Below are 8,991 nucleotides of genomic sequence, written 5' to 3'. Positions count from 1 at the left end.
CAGGAGGCTGAGGCACTGTAGAGTTGGCAGGGCTTTTTCCTCTAGAATTAAGGCATATTTGGATATATTTTGCTTTTTCCCATTACTTCTGATTATTTCTGTCACTTATATATACATATATTTATGTGTTGTGTGTATTAATATTATACATTAATTATACACGTGCATGTATATGCCTGTGTGTTGTGCAAGAACTTGAAAGACAAGTGTGGAAATTTGGATTTGATATAAGAGAATTTGTGTTTTTAACTGATGGCATTTCCTGGGAAGTGGCCCATTGAAACAATGTTTAAAGAAGGCGAATTCTGGCATTTGGGTCCAGAATGGCTTAGTGAGTGGGGATCCTTACTGAACAACTTGGTCCAAGGGCAACTAGACGATTTAGGTAGCACGTACTCCAAAGGCCAAGGATGCAGAGCTAGATTCTCCTCCATCTTCCAAAGGAGAGACTGACCTAAATAGCTTCATGAAGTAACTAAAAGTGACTACATGATGTGGGGTTTAAAGAATTCAATTAATAATTCCCACGGCTTTATATTACAGGGCCTTTTTAAAAAAATCTAAACTGGCTTTCTGAATTCTCAGTGGGGGAAGAACTTTTCACACCACTTTGAGTCTCCTCTCAAGTCAAAGGAACTTATTTTAAAACTGCTTAAATCTTACAGTAAAGAGTAGCCACATTCCCTTTTGTATCCATTAGCCTGGAGTGTCAATTGCATTGTGTTATAATAACTGGTTTGATTTTAACACATAAAAGGGAGCTCCATCACTGAAATACAGTATAAGGATTCCAGTTTTTAAAAAGAAAACCGTAGGTTGGTAGGGATGAGGGATTCAGCAGAAAGAATTTGATGAGGTGCTTACTCTCAATATAAATCTTGATAGGGAGATAGAAAAATAAAATACATACCCAAACTCTAAGAGAATGACACATGATATAAGGAATCAAAAATTGATTGCAATAGTTGCATGTTGAATGAAAACCTCCATCAGCCTGGGTCCTCCCAGGGTTAGAATGAGCAGAGGCCCCTGCAGGCATGAAGCATGAATGAGAAACTATTGTTACATTAACCACGGAGGCTGTGGTTGTTACCACTGCATAACCTCGCCTATTCTGACTGTTATCCTCAGCTTTGGATGCTCACCTCCCCAAGATTTCACTTTGCTTTAGGGCTCTCAGGTGATTTTATGCCACTTGAATAATACATTTAAAATAACAGATGTTATTCGGAATTTTTATTTTAGTACGGAGGGTTGTTTGGGGTATCCAAAGTGCCATGCTATCAAAAATGGAAGTCCATTACTGGATAGTTTTGTTGCTTTTTTTTTTTTTCAGGTTGTAGGGGCAGGGAAAATTTTATTTTCCTTTCTCCTATCAATAGAAAAAAGACCAAACTCTGTAAAATAATTTTAAAGAGATTTACTCTGAGCCAAATTTGAGGACCATAACCTGGAGCCATGCCCAAGAGGTTTTGAGCAGTGGACTTGGTGTGGCTGGGTTACAGTTTGGTTTTATACATTTCAGAAAGACAGGAGTTACAGGTAAAGTCATAAATCAATACATGGGAGGCATACATTGGTTTGGCCCAAAAAGGCAGGACATCTCAAAGCGGGGGGCTTACAAATCATAGGTGGATTTAGGGATTCATTAGTTGATCATTGGCTGAAAGAGTTAGGTTTTGTCCAAAAGACCAGGAATCAGCTGAAAGGAATGTTTGAGGGTTTTTTATCTATCACATGATGCTATACCAGAATCAAGTTGGGAAGTAAACAACGTCATAAAAACCTGTTTACTGAGATTTTATCATTTGTAGGCATGACTCATCTGGCCTCCTTAGGAAGGAATTTTGAGCAAAAGAAAAAGATCGGAGTTTAGTCCTCAATACCCTTAGGTCTATCAATGGGTTACAAAGGATGTCCCCGAGAAGGGAGGGGTGTATGATAAGGCATGTCTCACCTTCCTCCTGGCAGGCAATTTAGTTTTAGGATATTCCTTTGGCCACGAGGGGGTCCATTTATCAGCCGGTGGGGGGTGAGCCTTAAAATTTTATTTTAGTTCACACTCATATGAATGAAATAGAAAATCTATTTGAAGTTACTCTAGTTACATTTTGTTTGTTCAGCATGTGAGTATGATGCTAAGAAAGTCTTGCTGTAATGCAAATTGCCATGGCTAATGTTTGCATGCTAACCTGGCTTATCACAGAATGATATTATGTTTTTAAAAAATTTTTTTAAACTGAGAAATAATTCACACAGCATACAATTCACCCATTGAGAGTGTACAATTCAATCATGTTTGGTATAGTCACAGATAAGCGTAACCAACCATCACTACAGTTAATTTTAGAACATTTTTATCACCTCGAAAGAAACCTTGTACTCTTTAACTAATACTTCTCTATAACCCCAACTAGAAGAACTTTGGTGGGATCATCTGGTTGCATATGGCTTCTCTCCAGGGAAGAGTAAAATTATGACTTTTTTCTTGAAAATTGTAAGTTTTGCCCTCATTGCAAGAAAAGTAAAGAAAACAATCAGGGCCTTTGCCTGTGTGGTTTCTCATTGGGCCTCTTTTCTCCTCTCAAAAAAACAAGGTTTCAGATTTATCAGTGATTCATGAATGAGGCAGCCTCCCATCTACGAAATAGAAAAGTGCTCCAATGAGCCGGGCAGTGGAGGTGGGCTTTATAGGCAGAAAAGGCTGAAGGAAGCAGAAACAGGGAACAGAAGTAACTTTCCTTGTAGGGTTAAAGCAGACGATACTTCCTTATCATGCCGGCTCAGATTGACTGGGCCCCCTGGATTGCTTGCTGAGTCTTCTGTTTTTTGGAAAACTAGGCCATTTCTAAATTCACTGATTACGTGGCACCTAGCATGAGTGACTCCAATTCGGTTTGGTCTGGTGTGTTGGGGCCTAGTGTAGAAGCTCAGTCCCAAACAACAGCCTCCCATAAATTTTTATTTAACACTCCTCATAGCAGAGTCTGATTTGCACAGAAAAGCCTTCTTCAGACGCTGCATGTAAGTTAGACTCATACCTTAACTCCACCCCCCATGTTATCTTGGTTTGATTCCTTTCCTGCGTGTATCCTATTATTTTGTGTTTCAACTCAACTGTATTGAGGTGTAATTTATATACAATAAAATACGTCCACATTAAACATGCAATTCAATGAGTTTTGACAAATGCATATTACTGCCACCCCAAGCAAAATATAGCACATCCCATTACCCCGCAAATTTCCTCCTGCTCCTCCAAATTCAATCTTCTCCACTTCAACCCCAGGAAACTCTTCTGACGAGATTAGTTTCCTCTGTTCTGGAATTTCATGCTAATCATAATCAGTTGTTTGTTTATCTGTTTCATTTGTCTCTATGACTAGACTCTTTAAAAAAAAAACATAGTTTTCTAGCACAGAGTGTCTAGCACAGAGCAAGACATGCCAGAATGAATGAATCCCAAATCATTCTCCTTATCAGCTTTGATTTAAAAAATGAAAGCATCGGCCGGGCGCGGTGGCTCACGCCTGTAATCCTAGCACTCTGGGCGGCTGAGGTGGGAGGATCGCTTGAGGTCAGGAGTTCGAGACCAGCCTGAACAAGAGCGAGACCCCCGTCTCTACTAAAAATAGAAAGAAATTATCTGGACAACTGAAAATATATAGAGAAAAAAATTAGCCGGGCATGGTGGCCATGCCTGTGATCCCAGCTACTCAGGAGGCTGAGGCAGAAGGATTGCTTCAGCCCAGGAGTTTGAGGTTGCTGTGAGCTAGGCTGACACCATGGCACTCTAGCCCGGGCAACAGAGTGAGACTCTGTCTCAAAAAAATAAAAAATAAAAATAAAAATAAAAAATGAAAGCATCGCAATATCTCAAGGTCATGGTGAGGACTTAATTGTGAGGGTGAACAAACAGGAGACTTTGATTCACCTCATTTGCCTTCTCACTGTCCTTGCCCTCTCATTTCATCACAACAATCTCAAAGGCCACCTCGAACGCAGGAGAAAGTCATGAAAGAGGTCTCATTCTTCTACCTTTGAGCAAAATGTGTTATCATTTTAAACCAACGGGTTGGAATAGTCTCATTTAACTGTAATGTTTTCAAACTTAGACATTTCTAATGGCATCTTGAAAATCCATACCTTTGATAACAAGACATCGGGTCAACACAAACCATATTCCCACTTCTGAAAATACACCGAAGGCACATATGTCCTACTGGCAACGTCATGGCAGCTCTGTTAAGTTTTGGTAAAATATTTCTCTTACTGTAATATAATTAAACCCCCAATCATATAACTGCTTTTCTCCAAACATGTTTAAATCCTGTGAACTAGCATCTCTCACTCATGAACAGGGGAGCGAGGGGTCACATTTAGCATCTCTACTTCGTAGGTGGAGACGCCGAGGTAGAAAGGCCCTTCAACAGAGTGCTTTCCTCGCTTCCTTTGCATGCATTCGGATCCAGTTTGGCAATGTGTGCATTCCCCTTCGGCTGAAGTTCTAAATCTCTTCTCTCTCAACTATCTAGGACACATGAGAATTAACCTACTCATGTAGATTACAGGGCCCCAGCCCTCATTAACCTTAATATTGAAAGAAATACAGCTTTTGCAGTTGGAGGAGCGGAAATGCCCTTGCACTCAGCCCAAATAGCAACGTTTTTGTGAGCTGAGGAGATGGGCTTTTCAGGGAGGAGTTCATCCGGTGCAAACGTTTGCTTTCAGTCAGTGAAAATTTCACATCTATGATACTTATGGATTTGCGGAGCCCTTTATAAAACATTTTGAAATTACATTCCCAAGCTTATTTTATAGTAGATCTAGGTGCTGCCTATTCTGTATTTTCTTGATGTCCTTTGAATTAATGCCTTGGTCCTAAAATTCTCACCTTCCTCCCCAGCAGGTACTCGACTGCTATTTGTTAAAGCACTGAACAGCTGACAATTTATTCTTAAACATTGAAGTGAAATGAACCCTAGACCTCTTCCATTCCAGACATCGGGCTCCCTGTCTGTACGCTGCTTGTGTAGTCCGACTTGTGCTTTAATGGGATTTAAGTGCTGAGCCAATCTCAGCCATGTCCTCATCCTTCCTCTTTGGTAGGTGTTGGTTTTGTCAATGACATGGAATTTGGAGGGATAGTCATCACATGGGGGGATGGGGGAGGGGAATAGAGAACAGGATATAAATTTATAACCTGGGCCAGTTGGACAAATGCCTGAGGATAGGTAATACACCTCAAGAAGCGCAGGTGGAAAAGAAGAGCTGTCCAGAAGCAGGCCAAGCTATAATCTCTAGCTGGCAATAAGGTCTCTAGAAGCTAATAAACCCGTGTAAGAAAAGTTGGGCAACTGGGCCTGGTACACAGAAGTGCAAGCTTGTGAAACTCTCTTTTTTGTTAAGCCCTGATGACACTTGCCCCCCAAGAGAAGGTCAGATCCTTCCAAGAAGGGTGGTGAGATTTCCATGACTATTCATTCTCTTTCAGCCCTTCCCAGATAGTCATTTCTTTTCTCCCGACAGAAGCAACAGGCACATATTCAAATATTCAATTCAGTTGCCCACCAGAACAGTGCCCAACAGATCTGGCACTGTTTAGATCTATGTTTTTCAAATCGTAGGTCATATGCATCTTGAAATCAGTTGAGGAGGTTCCAACAGCATTTTTTAAAAAAATAGCCAAGCAGGGAAGAGAGTAGAAAATATCAGAGTATATTGTATATAGTGAGGACAAATGTTTCATGGAACTTTGTTTTAGTCTATATATAGAGTATGAGGTCATACCATAAAAATGTCTTTTTGTGGATCATAGTGGAAAAAAATGTTTGAAAGTCATGGGTTTACAACAGTCATTTTTCAGATGTTCCTTAAAAGTGTTTTATTTGGAAATGTTCAAACATATGTAAAAGTAGAGATTAGTAAAATGGACCTTGTTGTATCCTTATCCAGTTCCCAAATTTTCTTTTGTAGCTCATATAAACCTATTTGTTTCTTTTGGCAATTTATTTTTATTATTTCCTTGCTCCATCCTACCCAGTGCAGGAGGGATTTCTGGCAGGATTGGAATAATCCTTCCTGATGGCTCAGGTTGTGAATATTTAAGGTCAGTTGGGAGCTCTCCTGAAAGGCCTCAGGCAACCACTGAGAAAAACCAGCATGGAAGGAGAACTGAAGCCACCCTCCCAGATGCTGCTTACCCAGGCTCTGTGCCTTTTCTGAAAGACACAGTCAGATCATTGGGTTTAGTTCTGAAGTTTCCCTCCCTCGTTCCCTTCTACCTCATCCCATTTAGAAGCAGTGGAATTAGGCAACAGAGAAAGGCAGAGCTGGGTGGGACTGAGAAGATCTAGTCCAACCATTTTGCTTTATATATGAAGAACCCGAACTCTAGGGGTGGGAACTGAATTTTCCAAGACAGCCTCTTGTTGGACGCTGTCTCCAACAGCTCCCACATGGTACAGGAGGACTGGCATTGGGATCACTCTTTCACAGACAAGAAACTAGGATACAGGGAAGTACCTCACCTGGAGCCTCTGACAATATCATTGGTGAATCAGGAATAAACATGAAGGTTCCCCCTTCCCTCTTAGCACTTTGCTTCTTAGGGTTGGACCTGGTGAGTCATCATTTGGATGGATTGTGTGTGTGCGAGTTGGAGGATGGAACAGGAGAAGGAAGTCATCAATTTCCCTGTGGTCCTGCCTTTTTCTCCAAGGCCACTTCACCCACCAGTGGCCCAGCTGCATCATCCATATTGTCCCATCCACTTCTGCACACTCAGGTCTTCTTTTGCTCCGATAGACAACACCACCAGGCTTTTGCACATGCTGGTCTCTCCCTCTGGTATGCTACTATTCTCCCCATTCCTGAATCTACCCCACTGCCCTTCCTGAACTTACCACAGTTATAATTTATGTTTTGGTGAATGATTATTTAATATCTGACTTCCTTTTAGACTATTAGTTCCATGAGGACAGGAACCTTGTCTGTTTCTACCCATTGTGTCTTCTTCAACACTTAATCCTGGGCCTACGAATCAGTAGATGTGAAACAAAAATTCAGACACAATGGAAGTTTCTTTGTACTTCTCCTCCCTTCCCTTCTCCTCCTTTCCTCTACTAACCTGAAATTGGTGCCTGTTCTTCAAAGCTTCAGATGAGTCTGTGCTTTTTATATATTTACTGAATATCAATATATCTAGTACTAAATATCCATGCATAAAATATAGACTATTGTTCTTGTGTTTAACATTTATACAAATGGACTCATATTCTACTTATCATTTAGCATCTCGCTATATTCATTAAACATTTAGTTCCAGAGATTTATTCTTATTGATGCATAGATCAATTTCATTCATTTTGACTACTAAATATTATGCCATCATATAAATAAATCACAATATATTGATACTTCTATCATTGACTTTTGCATTTTTTATTTACTATGATTTTTAGTTTGCTTGTTTTGTCTCCTTCCCTTCTTCTCTGACCATTTTGAACTGAATGTTAATGTTCACCCTCTCTATTCATATGTTGAAGCCCTAACCTTCATGATGGGATTAGCACTCTTTTAACAAGTGATACCAGAGAGCTTGTCCCCCACCCCTTCTCTCTGCCATGTGAGGACACATTAAGAAGGTGGCTGTCTGCAAGCCAGAAGGAGAGCACTCACCAGGAACTGAATGGGCTGGCACCCTGATCTTGACTTCTCAGCCTCCAGAACTGTGAGAAATAAATATCTGTTGTTTAATCCACACAGGCTATGGTATTTTATTATGGCAGCTCAAGCAGACTAAGATACCGATTTCTATTTAATTGATGTTTTCTTTATTCTTCCCACCCTTCCACTTTTTATTTTTTACTAGTATGGAAGTTATACATTTTATTTCTATTCTTTAGTACTTACTCTTAAGCATTTAATACACATTTAACTCAACACAGTCTAAAGTTAACTTCTACGCCCCTTCTGTTATGATTGCCTTATTTTTATTCCCATTTCACCCACATTAGATATGTACAGTAGATACTTTTTAAAACAAGACTGTCTTTTTTTTCATAATTTTTTCTCACATCCCACTCCAGGTTTAATTTTTTTTCTTGACTGATAGTTCTTTGTAATTCTTTCGGTGAAAGTCTCAGTAGGAAACCCTTCCATTCTTTGCCTCAAAAAAATCTTTATTTTGCCCTTACTCTTGAATATAATTGAGTACACAGGCATAGAAAAATAACTGTAAGGCAGGGCTTTTATCTGAGCAGAGAGATTACTGGTAGTTTTCCTTATTTACTTGCATATCCTAATTTTTCTATGCTGAATATTATTTGTGTAATTTCTTAAAAGTTAAAAAATGTGCAACAAAACATAAGAAATGAAATATTCTAATCACTGTCTCATCAAATTAATGCCAGATCCTCATATATTCTGACCATGTTTCTGTGAGATTTTCTTCAAAACAACCATTGAAGGTGATGCTGTTGTCATGGCACCATATAAGTAGTGCTCTTAGATGTTAAAGTGGAAGAGTTTCATCGTTCTAGGCTCAGGTTTAGCTGGTCTGGGCTGCATTTGTTTGCACAACTTCAATGCAAACGTGCCTTTAATCTTGCTTTCTACTTGACATTAGAAATTCTCCTTCCCAGTGGTGGAATGTGTTGTCTGTCCTCCTGTAAGATTTGAAGCAGTAGTGTGACAGAATCACAGCCAGCACCCACTGTCCCTGGGAAGAGTGACTACATCCCCTCTCTACTTTCGAAGCAGATTTTTTTTTTACATGAATGATGCTTCAGTTGGCGATGCAAGCAGCATCTGTTCCTGGGGTGGAAATCCAGAGTGCAATCCAGGTCTCCTCCAGAATCACCAGCTTTCACGGGACCATAGTGCAAATCAGATTTCTAAGGAGAAATCGCAGCCAGTGACATTGAGCTAAAGTCATTTTTCCAGCTGCTCAGGGAGCTGGTCAGCTGGAGAAATCCGAATTCTCTTCAC

This window comes from Propithecus coquereli, unplaced genomic scaffold (assembly GCF_000956105.1).
Source record: "Propithecus coquereli isolate 6110/MARCELLA unplaced genomic scaffold, Pcoq_1.0 Scaffold3, whole genome shotgun sequence".
Lineage (NCBI taxonomy): Eukaryota > Metazoa > Chordata > Mammalia > Primates > Indriidae > Propithecus > Propithecus coquereli.
This window is presented reverse-complemented; position numbering follows the sequence as displayed.